At 35.6% G+C, this 26205-nt stretch overlaps 1 protein-coding gene across 5 annotated transcripts in view; it reads right to left on the reverse strand.

Moving 5' to 3' along the window:
- The window catches only part of CDH12 (cadherin 12), a 1165810-nt gene that overhangs the window by 471596 nt on the left and 668009 nt on the right, over positions 1-26205 (reverse strand). For 2 of the 5 annotated variants that reach the window (XM_030927855.1, XM_030927854.1), the window contains one exon: positions 18454-18599. The gene's annotated coding sequence lies outside the window, so the exon portion shown is untranslated. Of the gene's footprint in view, positions 1-18453; positions 18600-19522; positions 19818-26205 lie in introns of those variants that run through there. The other 3 variants (XM_030927857.1, XM_030927856.1, XM_030927858.1) reach the window with 3 other exon arrangements.

The raw sequence follows: 26205 nt of genomic DNA on the forward strand, positions 1-26205 counted from the left end.
AGCCCCTAGCCAATGGTAAATAGAGGTTAACAGAGATGGAACATTCAGGTACCAGGCTTGTGAGCTAGAGAGGTCACACACTGCTTACTTAATGGTGTCTTATGTAACCTACCTCCCCCACTATTCTAACCTACCTCCCCTACTATTCTTTCTTTTGTTTTGTTTTGTTTTGTGTTTGTTTGTTTTTGAGACAGAGTCTCAAAAACTTGAGTCAGAGTGCTCTGTCTCCCAGGCTAGAGTGCAGTGGCACAATTTCAGGTCACTGCAACCTCTGCCTCCTGGGTTCGAGGGATTCTCCTGCCTCAGCCTCCTGAGTAGGTGGGATTACAAGAGTCCACCCCTATGCCCGGCTAATTTTTGTATTTTTAATAGAGACAGGGTTTCACCATGTTGGTCAGGCTGGTCTCGAACTCCTGATCTCAAAGGATCTGCCCAGCTCAGCCTCCTAAAATGCTGGGATTATAGGCATGAGCCAATGTGCCTGGCCTCCCCACTATTATTTCTTTACTTTATGAAAAAAAAAAAAAAAAACTTGCCACTTGGTCTGTAGGGGCTGCGTGGTCTTAATGAAAAGGCCAGATTCAAGTTGTAAGTACAAAAATAATAAAAGGAAATATGTTATTCTTTCTCTGTAGCTACAATTGTGTGAGCAATGGGGACAACGGGCATGGGACAGTTTCACCCAGAGGAGCTGTGATCTCCCAAGAGACATCAGCAGTTGTGGTCTTGCCTGGCAGATGGCAGGAGGTCAGAGAGAGAAACACAAGACTTTTTTTCTAAGAGCATAAGCGAGCACCTTGGGAGTTTCACCAACAGCCAGGAGAGAAATCAAGTGACTCAGGGGCAATGATCGAGGCAGTGATCCTGAGCTATCATAAAGGTGTCAGTTGATGAAAATGGGACCTGATAATATTATCCTAAGCCTAGAAATATGGATTGCCATAGGTTCTTGATAAAAGTTAGTTTTCTATCCTCTATGTAAACAGAGGCTTTTTAAACTTGAAATTATTAGGGAGATTTGAGGGCAAGGTTGTAGCTAGAATCAGTGACAGGGCAATGTCAGTGAAATATTGGGACTTGGGCTGTCTAGTTGGTGTAATCATAATAACCTCCTTAGCTGTAGTGTGCTTGCTATAAGCCAGGTGCTTCACTAAGCATATTTATTATAGTATCTCATTATATAACTACCTATAAGGTTGTTGATATTGTCTGTGTTATACTATGAAAGGAAATCAGGGCATTAAAAGAGTGAAAAAAAAATTGCCTAAAGCTACATAGGTAGTAAGTGGTAGACTCAGACTGAAATGTCAACGTGTTGAATTGTAAATGCCATTTTTTTAACCATTATGCCTTTCCAATTCTGCTTTACAAAGTGCTACCTGGTAACCCTGTTAAGGTTGGGAAAGCCAAAGGAAAAACAATTATTATTTTTTTCTTTGAAAAACTGTTATTTGTCATTAATTAAGACGGGTGCTTTCTCATACTTTACCTCATTTAATTCTCAATACAATGAATAAGAAAATATAAAATGTATATTTACACCTTTTAAACACACAGAAGCAAAGGATTCTCCAACTCTCACTCTATTGCCACCAAATTTATTTCTTATAAAGATTTCCCTTCCTCTATAATCCTCTGCATAAGAGAGCATGTTTTGCCATTTTCTCTCCTTTATTTCTTGTACCTAAATTTAGCTCAATATGAGGGAATAAAAGCCTGGTGTGAAAAACTCTTTTTTCCTAGGTGGCAACTCTCCTCTCTCTTTCTCTCTTTCATTTTCTCTGTTTCAACCTATTAGTAATAATAATTTTCAAAAAGAGTCATATATACATATTAATCACAGAATTTAACCTAGATGTTTACATAGATTTAAATAAGAACATTCTACACATCTTCATGTCTCTATATTATATTACAGAAGTTCTGGTAGAAATAGTGTGTGCATATTACAGTGTATATGTATGTGGGTGTGTGTGCGTATGTGTGTATATCTCTGTCTATTCTATCTGTATTATTATTATTATTATTATTATTATTATTATTTGACACAGAGTCTTGCTCTGTCACCAGACTTGAGTGCAGCGGCACGATCTTGGCTCACTGTAACCTCCGACTCCCAGGTTCAGGTGATTCTCTTGCCTCAGTCTCCCAAGTAGCTGGGACTACAGGCATGTACTACCTCACCCAGCTAATGTTTGTATATTTACTGGAGATGGGGTTTCACCATGTTGGCCAGGATGGTCTCGATCTCTTGACCTCATGATCCGCCCGCCTTGGCTTCCCAAAATGCTGGGATTACAGGCATGAGCCACTGTGCCTGGCCTATATTTAATCTTTTATTCATTTTACAGAAATCATTAGAATTTTCTCTCCTGTTTTCTCATGTACTCCATTCCAGGTGACATCTTGTACACAAGCCACATATACAGCCAGAAACTGCCTACGCTGAGTTGACCTCAAGTAAGTAGAAGGCTATACACAGCTTCAAAAGTCCCTCACTTGCTCTCATCAATAAAGGATATCTGCAAGGGGACTAGACACATTTATTCTAACACGTGCATCCGGCCTCAAACAACTTCTGAGGTATCCTCAGGCACCTGGAGGGCTCTATTGTCCTACTTCTCCTTGCTGCCTGTGGTGCCCTTTCAACCTCAGCCTAAAGTTCCTGTGACTTTGGGACATCACTGTAGCTTCTTGTTGGGTCTTCTCTCCCTTTAATTATTTCATGCTTTAGATCTTGCTTCCTTTCCCCGAGGAAAGGGATTCGGAGTGGGTCAGTCAAATTTCTTAATCCTCAATCAGACAAAAAAATAGATCATGAAAAATAACTGATGGGTGCTAGGCTTGATATCTGGGTGATGAAATAATCTGTACAGCAAACCCTCATGATACAAGTTTACCTACATAAACCTGCACTTATACCCCTGAACTTAAAATAAAAGTTAAAAAATAGATCATGATAAGGTTTTCATTATTAAGAAACTGTTTGTTGCATTTCTAACACAGAGGCCTTCAATACCTCAACTTAAAGAATGGAAAGAATATTGGCAAGGTAGATTTTGCCAGAGAGTGTCAGTGAGATGCTTTTAAAGAGGAGCAGCTTTAAGCAGCATTATTTCTTTTCTGATTAGTCAACTCTTCTATTTTATTCTAAGTTAGCTTTCATTGCTTTTTATGAAGATCAGGTATTGGTAAGGACTCCTTATTGCATTTTCCTAATCTGAAACCATGATGTTATTATCACTTGTTCCTAAAATACATCTATACTATACAATGTTTGGGGCAATTATTTTATTTCTGGCTCAGCGTCTCCCAAGATGATCTCATACACAAAATCATTACTGCTAATATTTTTAAGACCCTCAAAAAGTATGGATTTTTCTAATTTATAAATTTGTATGCTTCTTGCAGAAACTCCTTAAACCTTTCTTATTTTTTTCTTTTCTTATGTATCAGTGTGAAATCAATTTGAAAGTTATAAAAGGCTTTACACGGTGCTCTTCACTCTCTTCACTTGCAAATTGGTGGGACAACATTCATTATGATAAAAATAACAGTAAAATAAGTATGATTTTATTCACAACAATATTAGTCTTAATCATATTGAAAAGAATAAAAAGATAATTTACTTATAATTACAACAAAGGTCTTAGCAAACCACCCAGAAGAACTTTTTCATTACTAAAATTCATAGTATGTGTCTGTGTGTCTCTATGTAATTACCATCTGTGTCAGGGTGTTCTAGCACCTCAGAAGTCTCTCTTTTATGCTTCTGTCAATCACCCCAAAAATGCACTGATGATGTTGGCTAAATGAATACTGCGATAATACTTTTATTCTTTTAATTCTACTTACATTTTATGTAATAACTAATAATATTAAAAAGATGTTTCAGATTTATTTTATATACCAAATAAGCATATTGTATAAACATATTACATATATGATAGTTATGTTATCTGACAATGTTAGAAACAGGCATTTCTGACACTCTTCAATATTTTTATTTTTATGTAGGAATCATAACAAATGCCTAAGGAACTTAATGTCTACAAAACTATTTCAGCTGTTCAAAAGATACCTAGCAACTGGAATGTTAACTTTCCTCTATTTGCATGAGTAGTTATGCTGTTGTCAGATTGAGATGAGTAACTCCAGGACCTATGAAAACTCTACTTTCTATTCCTACATCACTTCAACAATTCTGCTCTATCTAGCAAGCAATTTATGCACAAAACTCAAGGTGGGTGTTTGAAGACATCTTACACTTTCATTGGTAATGGCTTTATGTGGATAAAAATGCTATCAATTCTGAATTTTCCTTTCAGAAAATTTCAAAAAATATAACACTAGCAGAATCACCCTCCTTACCAATCCTCAAGATTTTGAAATGTTTAACAAACTTGAAATTTTAAATTTTTATTTATTTATTTATTTTTTTGGTTAAAAAAAAAAGCAGATAGGAAAATTTGGCCTATTTTTCGTACTAAGTATGTACGGGTCACTAGAGAGAGAGAGAGTGAATGGTCTTTCAATAACCTTAAACTACAATGTGTCCAAAAGGGGAAATTAGAGACGCTCATGAACTTGAATTCTGATTGTTGAGAAAGTGCCAGAGCACCTAGCTCTGCACCTAGGACTACAGAATTCTTAAAATGAGGAAATGCTTGTCCAGATTCCTCCAAATATGGAATAAACCACTTTGGGAAGCAACACATTTTAACTTTACTGGTTCTTTTCAAAACAAGATCACCAAACTTTTTGAATAGGACACTAATACAAGAGACACACAAACAAAACCAAAGACAATGAAGAGACTCTATCTTGATACATGTGTGGCTACTTAGTCACGAGGGTTAGATAACTCAGGAGTCTATAAAAACTAGACTAGAAAAGACCAGGAGAGGAGTGAGGGTGGGAGATGGCTGATAGCTTCCTAAGTTCATATGTTGTTTAAGACCAAGGGTAATAATAAACACCATCATGCAACAAGCTTTACTTTGTTAAAAGAATCAGTGTGAAGCTTTCATTGCTTTATCTAAACTTTTTGAGTTAACTGTTTTCACTGCTTACCTCTGGGCTGAGTTCCTCTTTTCATGCCTGCAGATCAGAACATAACTGAACCTGCTCTTTTTCTCTAAAATGTTTTCAAGAACAAAATGGCTTAGCATCCCATAGAGAAAAACATTCCTGATGTTTAATTATACTTCTCAGTAGATCTAGAATTGTGGGATATTAAACCTGTTTACTTTTTGTTTGACAAGAGATATGTCTCTATTATTTTTATATTATGTTCCCCCTTGGACACTAGTCACAACATTTTTCTTTGCATTCTTTTTCTCTTTGCCTTTCAGATGTTTGCCTTCAGGGGCGCTGACAAAAAACATTTTATTTGGTGGATCTGCATTAGAAATCACTTATTTCCCTGACAAGCTATTTAAAATGTCATTTGTGTCTTGTGAAGGCTTTTACAAAAATCCAGAGACCTGGACCCAGATGACCCAAACTGTGTTTCTGCAAGGATTGCAATTTCCTTTTGAGGATTATGGCTCCAGGGAAGATTGCTTCTAAATATCTGTGAGAGAAATACTTCCCAGAATTATTGCTGTTGTTTACTGTATATTGATTTTTAGAGTATTTTACCTCACTTCATATAAAGGACAAACAATAAAATATCATTTGATTATTGTAATATTAAATATAATAGTGTAATTATTTCTCAAACACGAGAGATCAAAGTGTATCCTTCAAGATGTGCTTTTAGATTACTGATGTTTAAGTATAATATAGCCAATTTTGGTTGTTTGTTCTACCAATTACACTTGTCTGAAGATCAAAAAGCCCGAGAATAGGAATTAGTGTAGCTCCCCTATACTAAATATCATCTAGTCATGAAATAAGAAGCTATGAGTGGTGCTTTTGAAGAAAATTGATGTGTGAGTTAAAATATGCATTTCATTGATCACAAATGGATGAGAAATGTCACCCAGTTATTACACAGAAAAGAGCTGATTGAAAATAGGTGACCTTTACCAAACGTGTATGAACAATTTCCACTGTTCATTAAAGTACAAGATATCTACATCGTCCATAAGGTGGATATGATGTTGGAAATGCATTAAACGGATTTCAGTGGTTACTGCCATGATAAGTGTTTTGAACTAATCTAATTGTTACTATACTTTATGTTCTTTGACATTTCATCAAGAGGACATAGGGAAGCAAAATTCTTTTCAGAATGTCAGAAATTTAATTGCCCAAGTAGAAGGAAGAATCATTGACTTATGAATAAATAACTTTGTTTTTAATTTGGAGAAGAGCACTAACTATTCTTTTTACAAAGGATTTGGGCACATAAGTGCCTGTCACTTGGAATATAGTAGTGAATGACACAGGTATAGAACCTGCCATCAAAGAGTTTGAAGTGTGGCATTATTCAATGATGTAATGAGTTCTGGGATTGGATTATAAGGGACATAGAGTGTGCTATGGAAACTGATAGAAAAGACATTTGAACTCCACATGTAGGGGCCAAAAAACACTTGTATGAAATGTATCTTGAGATCTAAAAGTCAATAGATCTTGTCAGACAAAAAGTCAACTTACTGTGACAGACAGCAAACATGAAATCTCAGAGATAGGAACCAAATGATAGTAACCACGGCTGGGTCATAGACTGCTTGAGATTAGGAAAAAGTAGATATGATGCAGCATCCAAACCCCACATAGAAATGGATGCAGCCCTATTCACCATATAAAGATATGCAATCAACCTAAGGTTCCATACCTTAAGATATCTAACATATGGAATCAATCTATCAACAAATTACTGGATAAATAAATGCAGTATATATACACAATGGAATAGTATTCACACATAAACAAGAATTAAATTATGTCTTTTGCAGCAACATGAATAGAACTGGAGACCATTATCTTATGTGAAACAACTCAGAAATAGACAAATACTGCATGTTCTCACTTACAAGTAGGCATGAAATAATGTGTACAAATGAACACAGAGTGTGAAATGCTACACGCTGGAGACTCAAAGGATGGGGGATGGAAAAGTGTGAGGGAGGATAAATAACTTAATGGGTACAATGTATATTATTTGAGCGATGGATACACTAAAATGCCAGACTTCACCAAATGCAATATATATTGCACACAACAAAATTATACTCGTACACCTTAAATGTATACAAAAAAATGGGTATCCAGTGGGAGTTTTTTTTTTTTTTTTTTTTTTTTTTTTTTTTTTTTTTTTTTTTTTTTTTTTTTGAGACAGAGTCTCGCTCTGTCGCCCAGGCTGGAGTGCAGTGGCCGGATCTCAGCTCACTGCAAGCTCCACCTCCCGGGTTCACGCCATTCTCCTGCCTCAGCCTCCTGGGTAGCTGGGACTACAGGCGCCGCCACCTCGCCCGGCTAGTGTTTTGTAGTTTTTAGTAGAGACGGGGTTTCACCGTGTTAGCCAGGATGGTCTCGATCTCCTGACCTCGTGATCCGCCCGTCTCGGCCTCCCAAAGTGCTGGGATTACAGGCTTGAGCCACCGCGCCCGGCCTCCAGTGGGAGTTTTAATGACATCTTTAAAAAGCAGGAACACTACAAGAGAAGCCTTTAACATGGGAGTAATATTGCAAACTTGTATTCAGAGATACCAATTTTCTGTCAGTATATAGCATTATCTTATGGAGAAAAGGAATATGATAACACAGCCATAAGGCAAGTGACAGATGAAGGTGATAGAAACTGTGGGGAAACAATGATGGAAAGCCAGGGGAGAGAAAGTTAGAAGGCAGGATTAAAGGACCACATGTTAATTGGATCTGTGGGAAGTGAGAAGTGGGAAGGCAAAGGTGTTTGCTGGATTCCTAACTTGACACATTGGGTGGATTAGAGTGCCACTTACTGAGATGGTAAAGACAGAAGACATAGAAAAAGTTTTGAGGCAAGATTAGAGAATGCACTGATATCTCCCTTCCTCTGCTCCTCCCTCCCTCCCTCCCTACTTTCCTTCCTTCCTTCCTTCCTTCCTTCCTTCCTTCCTTCCTTCCTTCCTTCCTTCCTTCCTTCCTTCCTTCCTTCCCTCCCTCCCTCCCTCCCTCCCTCCCTCCCTCCCTCCTTCCTTCCTTCCTTCCTTCCTTCCTTCCTTCCTTCCTTCCTTCCTTCCTTCCCTCCCTCCCTCCCTCCCTCCTTCCTTCCTTCAACAAATAGTTACTACCTCTTTGATAGACACTGATCGAGGTGGTGAGCCTGCAGCAGTAAATAAAGCAAGGTTCTCATCTTCACAGAGCTTACAGTCCAGTTGGAGCAACCATCAGCAGGTAAGACACAGTAAATGTGAGATGAACAATAAGGAGAAGGAGATAGGGTGGGTGATAGTTTAGGTAGAATGGTAAGAGAAATCTGAAAAATTAGTTTCAGCTAATATTAGTGACAACAAGCTCTGCACAAAAGGGTCAGAGTTTTTGCCAGAGTTAACCCTTAGTGTTCTATCTCTGAAATAAAAAGCTCAGAAGTTCTCCTTCTAAGAATGTCAATCAAGTTAAATTTAAATAGCTCACTTTGACTTTGATTATTCAGCAAGAGTAGAGGCAAAAAAGTGGTCTTTTCTGTTAGGTCACAGTCAGGAGGTGGGAGGATGTGAACACTTCTCCACGTCAGTCCTAGCAGATATGGCCATCTATATTCTTCACTTTTCCTGAACTGTGAAACTGAAATACATTCATTCATCCAATCCTGCAATACAGAGGCCCTGAAAATCACCTATGGATTTATAACTTCACCAAATTTAGGCTCATTCAACTTTATTTGGTTCAAGGTTCTACACCTGAACTTTCATATATTCTTGGCACAGCATTTAGGTAAGTGACTTTCTCTCCCTTCAACCCCACTAAAACTTATTTTCTCCTATAGTATACATATTTTTGTTTTTAATGTGCTTTTTATATATTTTAAAATTTATTTTTTAATTGACACATAATTGCGCATAATTATGATATAAAGTGTGATGTTTCAACGTAGGTATACAATGTGTAATGATCAAGTTAGGGTAATTAGCATATCCATCACTTCAGAAATTTATCATTTGCTTGTGGTGAGAGCATTCAAAATCTTCTAGCTATTTTGAAATATATGTTATTATTAACTATAGTCACCATGCTGTGCGGTGGTACTAGAACTTGTTTCTCCTAACTGTAACTTTGACCAATTTCTTTCTACGCATTTTTTCCCTCCCTCTGCCACAGCCTCTGGTAACCCCTAATCTACTCTCTACTTCTGTGAGATCAACTTTTTCAGACACTGCATATGAATGCAATCATGAGGTATGAATTTGTCATTCTGTGCCTGGCTTATTTCACTTAATGTAATGGCCTCCAGGCTCATCCAAGTTGCTACAAATGACAGAATCTCATTCTACTGAATAGTATTCCATTGTGAATATATACCACATTTTCCTTGTCCATTCATCTGCTGATGGACACTTAGGTTGATGCCATATCTTGACTGTTGTACACAGTGCTGCAATAAACATGGAAGTGCAGACATCTCTTTGACATACAGATGTCACTTCCTTTGGATACAGACCCAGCAGTGGCATTTTGGGATCATATGGTAGTTCTATTTTTAATATTTTGAGAAACCTTGCTACTCTTGCCTATAATGACTGTACTAGTTTACATTCTCACAAACAGCATATGAATTCCCCTTTTTCCACATCCTTGCCAGCACTTGTTACTTTCTGCTTTTTTGATAATAGCCATTCTAACTGAGGTGAGATGATATCTCATTGTGTTTGTAATTTACATTTCCCTGAAGATTAGTGATGCTGAGCATTTTTTCATGCATCTGTTGGCCATTGTATGTCCTCTTTTTGATAAATGTCTATTCGGATTGTTGGATAAGACCTCAAACACACAGGTTTAGAAGCAAAAATAGACAAATGGGATTACATCAAAATAAAAAGCTTCTGCATAGCAAAGGAAACAATCCACAGAGCAAACAGATGACCTACAGAATGGGAGAACACATCTATAAACTATGCATCTGACAAGGGGTTAATATCCAGAATCTATAAGGAACTCAAATAACTCAATCAAATAGAAACATATAATTCACGTGTATATATGTATGTATGTATGTATGTATGTATGTATTGAGACGGAGTCTCACTCTGTTGCCCAGGCGGGAGTGCAGTGACACGATCTCAGCTCACTGCAAGCTCTGCCTCCCGGGTTCACGCCATTCTCCTGCCTCAGCCTCCCAAGTAGCTGGAACTACAGGCACCAGCCACCATGCCCGGCTAATTTTTGTATTTTTAGCAGAGACGGGGGTTTCACCGTGTTAGCCAGGATGGTCTCGATATCCTGACCTAATGATCCGCCTGCCTCAGCCTCCCAAAGTGCCAGGATTACAGGCATGAGCCACGGCGCCCAGCCCAATTTATGTGTATTTTTTTAAGTACCTGATATGTATTTCTATTTGAAGTAGTGAAAAATAAAATATAAAATTCAGACTAGAGCACCAATAAATCTAGCTTGCCCTTCTGAAAATTCTTTAATGAGTTCTCATTGTTCCGGGGTTAAAGTTTGCACCACTTACACAGGCATCAATGCAGCTGCTCTTTTTTACACATTCACCACTCCATTGTCATGTTCTTTCAAACTAATGTGATGCTGGAGGGTGTCAGGAACGCGCCCAACATATCTCTGTGCTTCAGCACGTAGTGTGATTTCCATTAGGAGCTAATGGTCTCTCTTTTCCTGTCTGTCTAAATTCAAGCTATTCTTTAATTTACAGATTAGGGAATTCTTCCTGGCCTCTCTGGTGAAGTCAGGAGCTATTTTTTTGTGCATTGACAGCAGTCTGTACATATCTTCCATGATGGCAGACCACAAGCATTGTGACTACTCTTTCTTTTAGATCCCCTCTCCCACCATCAGGCTGAGCATATTACGCATAGGAACTAGGTCTTGTCAACATGTATCCCTAGCATCTAGCACAGCACCTAACACTTAAGAGGTACACAATAGTTACTGAGTAAATTCAATGGATGAATGTCAATGAACACATATGGTTGAATCTTACACATTAAGATTTTATAATGTGTTAAAACATTACCAACAAAAGCAAAAGCAATTGCCTCAATTCTAATACACCAGCCACATAAATTAATTAGGAATATTCACTCATTCTTGTTGAATACATATTTTTCCAGGATAAATTCTATGACAGACACTGTCTTAGGTATTGAGTTGCAGCTTTGAATAAAAGAAACAAAATCCCTGCCTTCATAGAACTCACATTCTAATAATGGGGAGTGGGGAAAGAAAAAGCAATAATCAAATAAATTTAAAAGTACATGGTTGATAAGATTTTAAACATTCTAGAAGAAAATAATAGGGAAGAGTAATTGGAAATTATGGGGGCAGGTTTGTAATTTTTAAAATGATGGTAATATAAATTATCCAAAATTTATATTAATGAAATATATTTCCCTCTATTGTTTGTAGATTTTAGCTATAAGAAAGAAATATGGCAGTTGAGATTAGAAAGGGTGAAAAGTTTAAATAGAGAAGAGAGATGAAATCAATATCCTTCCAATTCAGTTTTGGGAGAGAAGAAAGTTGAACTAACAAATAGAACAGTCTTAAGGCTACACTCCTATAATAAAGAGAACTGAGATGTTACTGGAGAAGTCAGCATTTTCGGATAAGTTCTGAACTTCAGTATGGAGTTATCCTGGGTGATCCACTAGCCAAAAACTTCTAGATATTGGGAAGGGGGATTGGAGAAGCAATGAACACCCTGCCCGTCTTAATTGCAAGGAATTAAACATGTCAGCAATACTTAGCTAAATATTTTGCTTTCTAAAACCTCCAATTATTCTATGTCCAAAATGGTTATGTAGAAATCAACAACAGATTAAATACGCACACAACATTTTACATTATATATTAAATATAATATACATATTTCTCAATGTTGACCTGGCTCAGAATTTTTCATCACCTTTCTGAGATGGGAAGAGCTTCTTGAGAAGACTGATCAACATCTGATTCAGGTGAGCTGGGTAGTGAATCTCATCTTGTGAAACGTCCTCCAGTAGACACTAGCCTACCCATGGCAGCCATGGGGCAGAGTAGGGGCAGTGGTTACCTAAGAGCAGCATTTCTCATCACCAGTAGCATCAACATCTCTGGCAGGCTGTCGGAAATGCAGAATCTCGAGCTACACTCTAAAACCACTAAAAAAGATCCCCAGATAACTTGCATGCCTGTCCTTAAAGTCTGAGATTTGCCGATCTACAGCAGCAGTGTTCAATTGGGGCTACATCATAGAGTTACCTGGGAAAATTTTTTTAAAATCCCAATAATCAGGCCACATTCTTATATATTCTGTTTTTTTTTTATCAGAAAAAAAAATTTTTCTTTTCTTTTCTACAACTGAAAGAAATCTACCAAAGTTTTGACCTACTAAACCCACTAAAGGTTTGACTTGTGAAATCAGCACTCTAGGAATGAGATCCAGGAATCTGCAACTTTATTTAAGTCACATAGCAGTTGATTGCTATATATACCAAAATATAAGGTGTGGCTTGGAGAATGAAAAATAATGGATTCCACTGTAAAAAAAAAAAAAAAAAAAAGAGTTTCTCTATGTTTATTATTTGAATCAATATGCAAAGTATGGAATTGAATTCTTTTGCATATATACACTGGTAGCTGATAACTTTGTCAAAATTTATAATTAGAGGTTTTAAATACCATAGTAAAATATGGATGAATTAGTATGAGGAAATAAAAATACTGAGTCTCTCCACAGATAGACATTTAGATAGTTATTGTCATGACATTTAAAAATCTTCTACCACTGTCAGGCGCGGTGGCTCACGCCTGTAATCCCAGCACTTTGGGAGGCAGGGGTGGGTGGATCAAGAGGTCAGGGGATAGAGACCCTGGCTAACACGGTGAAACACTGTCTCTTACAAATAAAAAATAAAAAATTAAAAATTAAAAAAAATTAGCCAGGCCTGGTGGCGGGTGCCTGTAGTCCCAGCTACTCGGGAGGCTGAAGCAGGAGAATGGCGTGAACCCGGGAGGCTGAGCTTGCAGTGAGCCGAGATCGCGCCACTGCACTCCAGTCTGGGAGACAGAGGTAGACTCTGTCTCAAGAAAAAAAAAATAAAATAAAATAAAAAAGAAAAAAAATTCTACCAAATATTCATTATGCTGATAATAAAAAAAAAATCATGCAAGAAGAATGTTTCTCTTCCAAACAAGCAGTCAGCAAACTTTTTCTGTGAAAGACAAAATAGACAATATTTTTAGCTTTGCAGGCTCTACAATCTTTTTCTGCTCTACCATTCAACTCCGGCTTTGTGGCATTCAGTCAGCCATTGACAAGATGGAAATGAATAGCTGTGGCTGTATTCCAACCAAACTATTTACAAAAACAAATCATGGGCTATTTTTCTTGCCCCTGGGATACCAAGTTAGATTGTTGACTACCAGTGGTCAGATGGAACTTCTTTTTCAAGACTTGTTCAATTCCTTTCAACATAGGTAAGAAAGAGTCAAATAATTCAGTTGTTAATTTAGTCCTCATGACAAAAAGGATGGTTTCTCTAAAATGGCTCCTAAGTTACATTCCTTTTAGAAACATCCATTTCATCTGTGTAAATCCAATAGGACCCCCAAAAAAGTATGCTCCAAAATTCAAATGTACTTATATAAACACAGTGTTATGAAATGGTTCCTGGAGCTTTGCCAAGATCCAAGTGTTCATTGTTGCTAAGGAGAGAGGAGATCTCTGATTTTTCTACTTTACAGGTAAAGTGACAGCTAATAATAAAGTTCCCTATTTATCATAATAACTATCATTTTCTGAGGAACTGAGCAATTGCAGATATATCAATTACTTCCTTTATTTCTCAGAACACTACAATAGGATAGGTACTGTGATCGGCTCAATTTTAAATAACATAAAAAGTTTAGACAACTTAACTAACTTGTCCAAGGCCACAGAGCTAGCAAATGCCCTCAGCTGGATTTGAACCAGGTAGTTGAACCTAGAACATATACAGCAACTAAGCATTACTGCCCCATCCATTGTCTACCAGAAACTATGAACATGTAAGATACTTAGTTGTAATATTTTCGTTTGTAAGGGAAATAGATGTGCTCAATTTGAATGGATTAACAGGACTAAAACTACAGAGAAAAATGTGAATGTGAAAAATGGGGAAAAGTCTCACCACTGCATGGTATGCCTGGAATACCATACAGGATATCGACCCAGGATAACACAGTACTTCCTCCAAGAAGCACTCTTCTCTTCTTGTGCTTAGCTATTGGGGTAAGTTAGAAAATGTGTCTGTTCTTACTGACCTAAGGCAATTAACCTCTTTCCTTTCCTTTCTACTGGCCTCATTACTGCAGCTTATTCATGATTTCCAAGACTGTCCTTTCTATGTTTCTCACGTCTTTTCCTAGCCACTAACTGCTGAAGCTCCACATGGTATTGCATATGTAAAATAACCAAGTCAAATATTTGTTATTTCACACAGAACATTTTTATTGGCATGGTTCTCCTGGAAGGCCACATGGTGACCACTGGCCAGTCGAGAGAGGGCAGTCTTAGACCTTGGCACATTCATTTCTCATCAAACCTACCGTGGCCAGTAAAGCCTGGACACATGGTCATATTTTCTGGGTGGAAACACCTATGCATTGTGAACTCTCACCCTTACAAGCTCTTCTGCAATATTGTTCTTTACAGATCATGCTCATTCTTTTGGAATAGTAATACAGAAGGTAATGTGTACATATGCTTTGTTTTTTCTGTTATTCTTGTAGGATAATATTAGGATAAGCCAGTCATTTTCCAAAAACCTTGAGAATTGAAAGTATGCTGGTTGGTTGTTAGAGATTATACATATATATTCCTTGATCATAATTCTAGTCATTGTGGAACCTGTTATTTACAGCATCTGGTACAATGTCATCTCTTTCCAGATTTGGGAACATGTTGGAACACAATAAATTATCATATTTTATAACCATACAACCTAACTTCTAGTTACCATCTTAGCACATCCTTGGATATGACAGCTAATCATATTAAATTTTCCAGGTCACCTCTAATCTTATAACATCTCTCCCTTCTTGTCACAGGATTAGATCAAATATTAATTGAAAAATATTACCACAATATCAACATGATTAGCTACACCAAACCTCTGTGTACATATGGGAAAGTTTATATAAAGTCAGCAGAGCAAATAGACTCCTGAATATGTAAGTCTGTTTTTTCTAAAGTCCACTTCCAACATTCAATTCCAACAGTTAGTGTCTCTACCTTTTCTAATATTGTGAATATCTTTCACTATTAACATCAGTTCCCCTTAACTTCCTTTTAATCTCATTTCAATACAATTAACACTGAATTTATAGCTCTACATTTTATTTTATTTTATCCTGAGAGTGTGTCAACCTCTCTTGGAAAGACGTATATGTTATAAATACTAAATTTCAGTAGAGACTTCGCTTACAGTAGAGTGCTTTTTCTGTCCATAGTAATCAGAATCAGCTGGAAGCAAAGACTTGCACACTAACCCCTTTCAGAAACTAAAAGAACAAAGTACATGCTGGTTTCCAATACTGGCGGTGATGGAATTTACAAAATCATTTATTTTGTGTACGGCAAAAGTTAACCTGTTCTAAAGGTAATATGATTACTCTGTACTATCTTAAAAATAGTCTTAGAATATTCATGAGTATTGTGTCAAATGCTGGAAACAGTCACCATATATGAGGTTACAAAAAGGTAGAGTATAAAGTGTATGAGCTTTAAACACAGCCAGATCTGAGTTTGAATCATAGGTTCATTACTGTGTGCCCTTCGCCCAGTTACATATGCTCTCTCTCAGATTCCAGCTTTCCTTCTGGAAAATGAGGGCAAATAACATCCATGTTAACTTTTCAACTTTCATATGTTTTTATATTTATCATTTATTCATATATAAAAAGTTTATAACTCAGCTGAATTGAGGAAGCATATGAGCTAGATTAGATACTGCCTATCTCTAGTGTCTTATTGAACATATTACTTACTGAGGAGCAAGTTATAGAACTTGAAGCAAGTTTTGCAAAGTTTTAAAAGATTACTTTATTTAAATTTTGAGACTTCCTATTGTAAGCGAGGTTATCCTATAAGACGTTTTCCAATCTCACAGAAGAAATAAACTACCCTCAATCAAATGAAAAATGGAATTCAATATAGATTAAGGAGGCAAATGCTAGGTAAAATAAATTGCTACTAATTCTCAATTGAATCCAAGATTTTCTCCATCCTCTTATCAGTATATTGCAAATTCAGACAACTATGATAACGGTAAAACTCCTTTAAGCAATTGTATTTTTATTTTTTTTTGAATTAAATTTCTATTTTAAGTTCAGGGGTACCTATGGTGGTTTGTTATATAGATAAACTTGTGTATTGGGGATTTGTTATGTTTTGAATGAGAACTGCAATTCCCTCAATTTTTAAACACAGGTATTTCATTAGACAGTAAACACAACCTTCAATGGACATACTCTGGTCAGACACTTCAGTGGTCAATACATCCAATAAAAAGTTCACTGGGTCTGATGCTACCATCAATTCTGAAGTTGGCACAAGGACAGAGATGTTTTCAGCGACATGCAAGTTCGCTAGTAGCAAGTGTGTGCCCCTGTTTGGTTAATGTTGCCTCTTTCTGTTTATCAAGTTTGCTTAAAAGAAAATAAGAAGCCAAAGACCCAGTGAGAGTCACTGTAGTCAACACATTCTTCTCTCAATTATCTGTAATTCTATTGAGAAATAATCTCCCCAGGGAAAAGAGATAGAAGTCTCAGAACAAGAGAATTAGATAAATGTCTTCAGGCTTTAACTACAAACATACTGGTAACCAAGTACACATCAGCCTTTGGGAACCTTGAAAATGGTTTACTCCTCTGGAAGAAGCAGTAACATCAACATCAGACTGAAAAGCTCTCCAGAGAATTTTGGATGATAGCCAATTATTAGAAAGTGTTCTGACATCTTTATAAAATGTCCCATCTCAAGAGATCCATAGAAGAAAAGGGGAGTCAGCACTTCAGGAAATAAGAGTGCTCACTCTAAAAAGCACATTTGAGATACCATTATAAATCTTTATACAAAGCAGCTAGATATTTACATTTTGCTTTAACAATAGAAATTAATTGTTAAAAATCAATTTGTTTCAGTATTATAATATGTGATATTTTAAATATTGTTTATTTCATTATTTGAAAACTTTTATAGTATGTCATACAATATCAAGGTAAGTGATTGCTATTCTTCAGTATTTAGAGTGCAGACTAATAGATCACATAATTATAGTGATATAATTATTTTATTACTCTTAATTACATGAAAATTTATCATAATGTGGAGTAAAACCATCAGGCTATATTTACATGAGCTTAGTAAGGTAGAAAAGAAAAAGTTCAGATAATTAAACTTTGGAAAAAAAGTTGCTTACCATATCTTTCTAGATATTTTTAACAAGCTTAAGAGAAAATGGGTATAAAAGAATTAATATGGAGTGGTTTAATCTGAATTACCTGGATAATTGCCCTAAACGATATAGAAAATGTAAGCTTAACTTCAGTTCATTATACCTTAACAATAAAAATGAAATAAAATATAAAAAAGAATTTTTTATAAACACATTAACTTTAATCTCTTATTGAAGAATTCTTTCAGAAACAAGCATTTTAGAAAGCACTTAATTTTCCTTTGCTTTCTTTTTTATTAATTCATCTCATAAAAGAAATCCAGTTCTCTTGAATAACTATAAATTATATGAATGGTATAATAAGTCTTCTAGGTTCATTTTTCTTAATACTTGCAACAGAAACTATAACATTTAAGGTCCACATGGATACTACTAAAATATTCAGGGATTTAGTCCTAAATCCTTAAACCAAAAAGGAGTTCAGGAATATTGCTAAAGTAGAAAGCTGCACAAAATCTCAACTCTCATTTGCAAATTTTCTTTCCATCTAATTTAACTTTGAAGGCTTCAGACTCAGATTTTACTATATGACGTAAACAAACCACTTCAATCAAAATCAGTTTACCTTGGCAAGGCACAATCCTCCAAATAGATTATTTAAAAGGTAAAATGAGAAATTAACTATCTTTTCATGTTCCCTTTTCTTTTCTCTTTATACAAGGCAGAATGAATATGTATCAAAAGAAACTGCCCTGAGATATCATTATCTCCAACGCCGTTTTCACTCTAGGACACTTGCTTATAAACTAAGCTTTTCCTGACACAAACAGTCACTTGCTGCAGTGCAGAATGTCAGTTTAGTCAGTTAGAACTTTCAATGCAGAAATTCAGTGCCATTCAGTCACCCAGATAAAGCAGCACTTACCTTAATTGAAATTTTCTCTGTGAACGAGGTGAGAAATCCGTCAAATCAACCGTGAATGGGGTGGGGAGATCGAAGTTTTCAATCAACACCCTTCAAGTAGCTGCATCCTGTGCTCCTTTTCCTTGTTATGTTGAGCTCCTCACTGTCTAAGGAGAGAAAAAGATCAGCTGAAATCCTCCGAGGTTCCCAGTGAGTAAATGAGGACTAAGCGACGTTTCCGAAAGGGAGATTCTCCGTGAGCGTGCTCCGTTTGGAGGCTCCCTAACTGCTGTGATAGACTCCTGGCAGGTCCCTGGAGCCAGGCGCTAATCATTGACCTGATTAGCAAGAACGCTCCGGGTGCGCAGGCAACACACGCCGAGGGTTGGTGGGTCTCCTGGAAACTGGAAAAGGCACCAAGGCTACTTGGGAATCTTGTCTTTTCCAGCCTAATGGATGAACTACAACTATGATTATAATTTGCAAGGGGATTAGCCGCCGTGCTAGCCATCGCAGGACTTAAACAAATGTGCTCTCTCCTGCTGTTTTTCAAGGTGCCTTCGTGTGAGATATTAGGTACAGTGAAACAATTAATAGACTGATAGAGCTGATTTGTACGACAAGCTTAAAGCTGAAAAAATGTTTAAAGCGATGTCATCAAAGAGAAAGCTGCACTTGTCTCTGCCCCTCGCCTGCTACATACTTCAACCTTTGTCGAAGTAAAATGAATTTAAAGGTTTATTACAGCCCTCCAGAGTGTAAGTCTCTGAATTTATAAAAAGGAAGTATTCATACTAAATAAGCATATTTGGCAGATTGCTACAAACACAACACTCAAACCACGGCGTGAACACAGCCTTGCTTGTGTAGTTTTCCAAACAGCATTTTCAATTAGCATTACACTTGCAAAAAATGTTTGCATTGCACCATTAACCAGAGTAACATAGGAGAGTACAACATTACACCTAACCGAATCATCTCTTTGATTATCTGCTGGAATACTGATTTATTAAAACAAAAACAAGCAAGCATATGAGAGGATCCAAAATATCAAACAACTTTTTAAACGTTGTTATGTGCCCTTACCAACCTGCTGGTCCCCATCCGTCATCCGCTCTTTCTGCCACTGACCACCTTCTCAGCACTTCCTCATCAAGTTCCTAGTTCCCTGAAGAGATCTAATTCTCTGGAAAAGGTCACATAACTGAATGCCAAATCCCCAAATGGTTAATTTTTGACAGCTCTCACTTTTGCAGGAGAAAATTATGCAAATAACATAAAAAGAACAGATGAAAAAAGTCATTTGCATGTCTTGAGGGTGAGAAAATTCTCATTGCCAGAGAGAAAGCTGACGACTGTCCTCTCACAATGATCCTGAGTGATATGTTCAGCACTTCTGTTTTTTTCCAAGTAGGTCTCACTTGGGACATATGGCATTCCCTTGATGTGTGTGTGTGGGTGCGTGTGCTTGCGTGTGTGAGAGGGGAAGAGAGAGAGCTATATCTACATTGTGATATTTATATATATATCTCTTAGAAAACCCTCAAATTTCAGTAGGCGAATGCACTAAGCATAAATAATAGAGAATCCGTTTGCCTTATACATTCCCAAATATATTTTTAAAGTATCTCATTAAAATACAAGCTCTTGGTGAAATTTTTCGGACAAAGTAAAACTTCAGGGTAATTGAGTTGCTGTTACTAAGGCAGGTATTCATCCTACTCTGAAAACGGAGATGGCCCTGAAGAAGCCCCAGGAGGAGGTGGGGCTGTAACCTCCCATGCAGAGGTCTCTTGCTCCCTCAGCTGGTGGAGGGTGACAGCTGAATGTGAAGAAACCCAGTCAACCACTTCAGGAGAGGGAGTACAATTTTTGCTGCTGTTAAGCAGGAAACCCATTATCCAATTTTAGACTGGCATGAGAATGTTATAGTAGAAAAGAGGCTGCTTAAATCGAAGTAAATGCACCTTGAGCATAAATTGTAAAAATAAGAAAATGTAACTGCTAATTTCTCCTGAGAGGGTCCCAACTAGTCTTTAACACAGTACTTGTAAATAACAGTGGGATAGATTCCAGGGCTCTAATGTGTAGTTGGTCACGCAATTAAAGCACTCCGTTTCTCATATTGGCCTAAGTCCCATTCTGAGGATCTTAAATAGTGAACTATTTTAAAAACCTATTAAAACATTAAGACAGTGCTTATTTTTCTGAACCCTGCCAACCCACAATCACCATCACCAACTAAAACAGGTACACACAAAACTTTGTGCCATAGTAGATTGGTGCTATCTGGAAACTCTAGCTCCATGAGGCTGCACTGATGACACTTCCAAATAATCAGTCTCTCTTTTCTCATAAAATCCAGGGGTCTTTCAAATCTCTGAATGGTTTCCAAAGAGAGTACAATGACTTTTCAGTAGGTTTTTTTTTTTTTTTTTTTTTTTTTTTTTTTTTTTTTTACCTATGTTGGAGCACTAATTGATTTTATGTGAAACTACACACATGAAGAATAAAGTAAAATAAGACCATTTTGTTGGAGGAGTGAGGGGAGACCGTAGTCACATGAAAGTAATGGGTACTGTCTATGACATGCTTGCTATGAGGCAGGTGACTGGTATGCAATTCAGCTGTCGCTATCCATGAATGCCTTAATCCAATTCGGTTAAGCAGGCATTATAATATTTTATTTTTTTAATTAATTAAGTTAGGGCTCTGAGAAGTTAACCAAATTTACCAAAGTTGCATAGCCAGTACAGAATAAATCCCACAACTAAAATTCAGGTTACTGTAACTATAAATTTAACAAATATTTGGAAGTTCCCAAATGTTAAAACTGATCAAAACCCCTACTTCCAACAGAATGGGCAAATTGCCTAGTTTTTATGACTCACAAAAATCATTTTTGCATATTTAAAAACCATTTTATAACTCATAAAGTATTGTATTGCAACAGTTCTGCTATTAAAAGTTATGTATGATTTAGCAGAAAAATAAAATTCACAAAAAAATCTTTAGGCTAAAAAGTAGATTCAATCCAGAGCTTCCAAATACATAATTCTATTAGCACAAATCACTCAATTTCAAATTTTTAAAAATCCCTTCTGCAATTCATTTGCTCTCCCACTCAAATATAATAATTATTGCTTTTTAAAACAAGAAAATAGCTCCATTCTAAGTATATGAATATCTCAAGAATATTCACGAATATTCACAAAAATATATTAGGCCAAAATTATGATGATTTTTACTATCCTAGTTCTCCAAGTGGCATAATGTAATAGCAAAACTCAAATGTACTATGGAGCTAAAAAGTTTATCTCTGGTGTGTTCATGCTTTGTCTACAGGTTTCTTAAAAGTCACATGCATCCTATCATTTCATACGGTTCTTTGAAATTCTCAGACGCATCCATAACTTTACAGAGAAGCATTGTGACCACATTCTTTTAAGATGTTTAATAAAAGTTCCATCTAAAAATAAATGATGATAATACAAACTAACGCAACATTTAAACTTTGCCAAGAACTTATTCTCTCATTTGATTCTTATGGGTATCCTGTGAAACAGGTTACTGTAAGTATTTTTCTCATATTTTAGTGATGAGAAATAAAAAGAGTAAGTGATTATCCTTTGGCGTTCGATAGTGGAAAACCTAATGTCTTCCTTTTCAGATAAGTCCTATTGCTCCCCACTATGTCGAACAAATATGTTTATCTGAGTCATCTTGTTGGCAAAAAGGATCTTAAGTGGATATATAAACAGAAGTCACTCTTTCTTCATTTACTTAGGTTTGTTCCAAACAGTGTAAATTGTGATTGTGATTTACTGAAGAAAAAATCCCTCTGAGGTGAGAGGGAACTTGTGATTTATAGATACTGGAATAACAACCCTTAGATTTCCTACAGACTTTTCTTGATCTTGGCTATTATTATTTAAATTTGGGATATATGAAGATATTTTCCAAATATTAGTCTTATGATTCTTACACAAATAGAATCTTGCTTCTGTATATAAAGGTAGATTCAGCTGTTACCTCCCTACCACTGTTTGTGGTGGTTTATCAGAACAGATCTTGAAAAATTACCGTTATTTTAAATATATATAAATATATATACATAAATAAGCCACCTAACTAATAACAAATTGATCTTGCAGCAGCAGCATCAAGCTAATACTATCACACAGAGGTTTGCTGAATGCTAACAGATTCTCATGTATTATACATATTTCTGCTTATGTCTAAATCATGGAGGCTGAATGACTAAATTCACCAGCCTTCAAGAGAAAATTTTATTTTTGATTCCAGTTTCACGCACATATACTCACGAGTTTAAAATATGATGAAATTTTAGAAAAAAAGAAAGCTAAACTGGATATCAAAAAACTTAGTCAAAATTCTAGCAGTAAGTAGCTTTCTAACCCAAAGACATTTAAAAAGCTTCTATTTAATAATTTCATTGGAAAATTTGAGGAAATTAAACTATATTATCTCTAGGATTTCAGTCAGTTATGAAAATACATTATCTATTTGACTAATAATTTGTGATGTTATTTCTACCTAATTCAGAAATGATCAAGCAATTAAGAAGGAATTATTGTCTGCAAATGCATGTTTTTTCCCTTCTCACACCCTTCAGTGTCCCAAACAATTTATTTTGTGCTATAAATAACATTATAACAAGGATGTGTTGATTTCATAGTTCAAGTAATTAAAAAATCAGCCAGAAGTTATTGATTTGAAATTATATGTGGAGTAGATTAAAAAAAAAATTGCTAAGGTCAGGAATATCCTTTAAATGTTTTAATTGTAATGTGTTTCTTTAAAAGGTCATGGTTGTTTTATTGCAACTAGAACGGATGTTAGCCATCCTCTTTATTGTCCTGATCAGTAAAATTAAAATAAAGGTAATTTAATTAAAATGATTGAGAATTATCTTAAAATTGGAGAGCATAAAGAATGGACATATAATATTAATATATTTTGTGTTTTTAAAAGCACATTTCCAATTTCGTAGGCAATTATTTTAAAATAACAAAAAAGCACAGTGCATAATTAAAAGAAAAGAAATGGCTTTTGTAGACATACTTGCTTTGCATTTTAGACCTTTCTTACTAGCTCTGATTTACTCTGTTTTGTGTCTTTCAGGTATGACTACAAAGTTCAAGTAAAATTAAATAAATAAGATGTAAAATTTTAAGAATATTAAACTCAATTTCTATTAAATTCACTAAAAGACACTAAAAATTAGTAATGACTAGAATTATGCATATAAATCCCAAACCAAACACATTTTTAGCAATGATTTTAAAATGCCATTAAACAAATGGACATATAAAATAATATAAATGAATAATATTGCTCAATGGAAAAAAATGTTTATTTCCTTACTGAGTAGATAGGTTTACCCTTTTGGAGATTCAGAAAGGCAGTGGTAGGGTAGAGTTGAATGTGGAAAGATCTGGAAGCACTAATGGGAGAACTAGTATCAAATGAATTTCCTGTTCACTAAAAAATTTTAGATGATGAAAATTCTGATTTAGATTTTCTTATTAATAACTATTTATCTATATATTTAATTATTTAACAAGTTATTTCTACCCTAAATACCTATTAGAATAATTAAAATCAAAAAGAAAAAAACTCTCATTACGTCAAGTGTCGACAATTATGTGAAAAACCTATAACCCTCATACACTGTTCATGGGAATATAAAAGGATGCAATCACTCTAAAATACATTGTGCTAGTTTTTTAAAAAGTTAAACGTATGCCTATCGTGTGATGCAGCCATCTCACTCTGAAGTATTCACTCTGAAGAAAAAGAAACATATTTCCATTCAAACAATTAGACACAAATGACTGCTTAGTCACAATGGCTCCAAACTGGGGAAAAAAATGTCCATCAACAGGTGAGTGAATAAACTGTGGTACATTCATAGAATGGAATACTTCTTGGCAATCAAAAGTAGCCAACTAGTAGTGCACTCAACAAATGGACCACAAAATTGTTATGCTGATATAAAACAAGCCAGAAACAAATACATTACTAATATATAATTACATTTCTGTAGAATTTAAAAATATGGAAATTTATCTGTAATGACAGAAAACAGGTAAGTGCTTCGAGGTGAATGAAGTTGGAATAAGAAATGGCAGAGGTCACAAGAAAACCCTTGGGACAATGGAAATGTTCAGTGTCTTGATTATGATGGTGGCTTCACAGGTGTATATATGTGTCAAAACCCATCTAATTTGCACTTTAAATAAGTGCAGTTTATTGTATTTAAATTATGCCTCAATAAAGTTGCACCAAACGCTCCCATCTTCCTCATTTCTTTAAAAAATAAAAAACAGAATCACAATTAAATTGTTAATAACATATTATATTCATAATAACAATCTATATGCCTTAAATTCTGATTTCTATTTTCTAAAGAAACCACATTGAAGATGGAATAAAATTACCTACTTTATATTTCTAACAGTTTCTTAAATTGTATAGAGCATTTTCCATTCAATCATATTTTAAGACAAATTTAAACTTAATGTCCTAGTATCTATCCAGATAATAGTTCAGTAAAATTTTATATAGGGAAATAAAGTGCCATTTCAAATCAAACAATGATGGTTGTGAAATGCTTAATTAGTTTTTGACACACATATATCACTGTCCATTTGTTCTCAACTTCTCCATAATGTGTATGGAAATATTACTCTAGCCTATCTTCAGCATCTATGACACTACAGGTGACAGTAAATTATGAAAAATTATGGGGCTTTCTCAACCTCTAAATTCATTTGACAGGCATTAAGATGAAAATACCTTCTATAACATCATAAAGATCATATTGTTACAGAGTGGCTCTAAACGGATCTTCCTCTTCTTATTATTTACTTATTTATGAAATTGAACTTTTTCTTTGGATTTCACAGTGACTCTATTAACCTCTGAATACCATGCTTCATTCTCCTCTCAGTTAGACTGACTGGAATACCCAGTTTCCTCTCATGTCAACTTGCTTTTTTTCACTCTCAGCAAAAGTCAATAATTTGCTGCCACATCATAAGGAATAGGTGACTGCTATCTGCCTTGCTGATTTTATTTCCCTTATTAAAATAATTTAAACTCTCTGCAGTAATACAGGGTTTTAACATATAGCAGACTGTTGGTGAGCAGTCTGAAATAACACCTTTACTACCTTATGTACATCAAATGTATAGATTCCAGTTTTGTAGTAATGGTAAAATAATGGTAAAAATATCAGAGATTTGGGTAGTTCACTGTCTAGGATTGCAACAACCACCAACAAAGGTCTTCTATGGATCCTTGGGCTAGGTGCTTCACATTTGCTTGAGTTTTCTCAGATGAAAAAAGGTGATGAAATAGTATGAAATGAATTAGCGCAGATGGAGTAGTAAGATTAAATGAGTTAGTGGATACACAACACTAAGAAGGTAACTCACAAATGAGCTGCCAGTTATAATTATACTAGCTATAAATTTTAGTTAAAATGGACAATATATAAACTATGTTTACCCCCAAATAAAACTTTATTTTAATTGTAATGATTATGTCCAATTGGATGCAGGCTTACCATATATCACCACTGTTTATATCATGAATCCATGAGGATGTTTCTACGGAAAATGTAAAAAATGATATTGTATGTTTTTAGAAGGAATGTTAAAAATATAAGAACAAAGTGCTGATGGACATATACAGTGCTATATCTCAGGAGAGCAACACTGACATTTGTAATACAATGGCAAGTGT

Source organism: Rhinopithecus roxellana, chromosome 3 (genome assembly GCF_007565055.1).
Source record: "Rhinopithecus roxellana isolate Shanxi Qingling chromosome 3, ASM756505v1, whole genome shotgun sequence".
NCBI lineage: Eukaryota > Metazoa > Chordata > Mammalia > Primates > Cercopithecidae > Rhinopithecus > Rhinopithecus roxellana.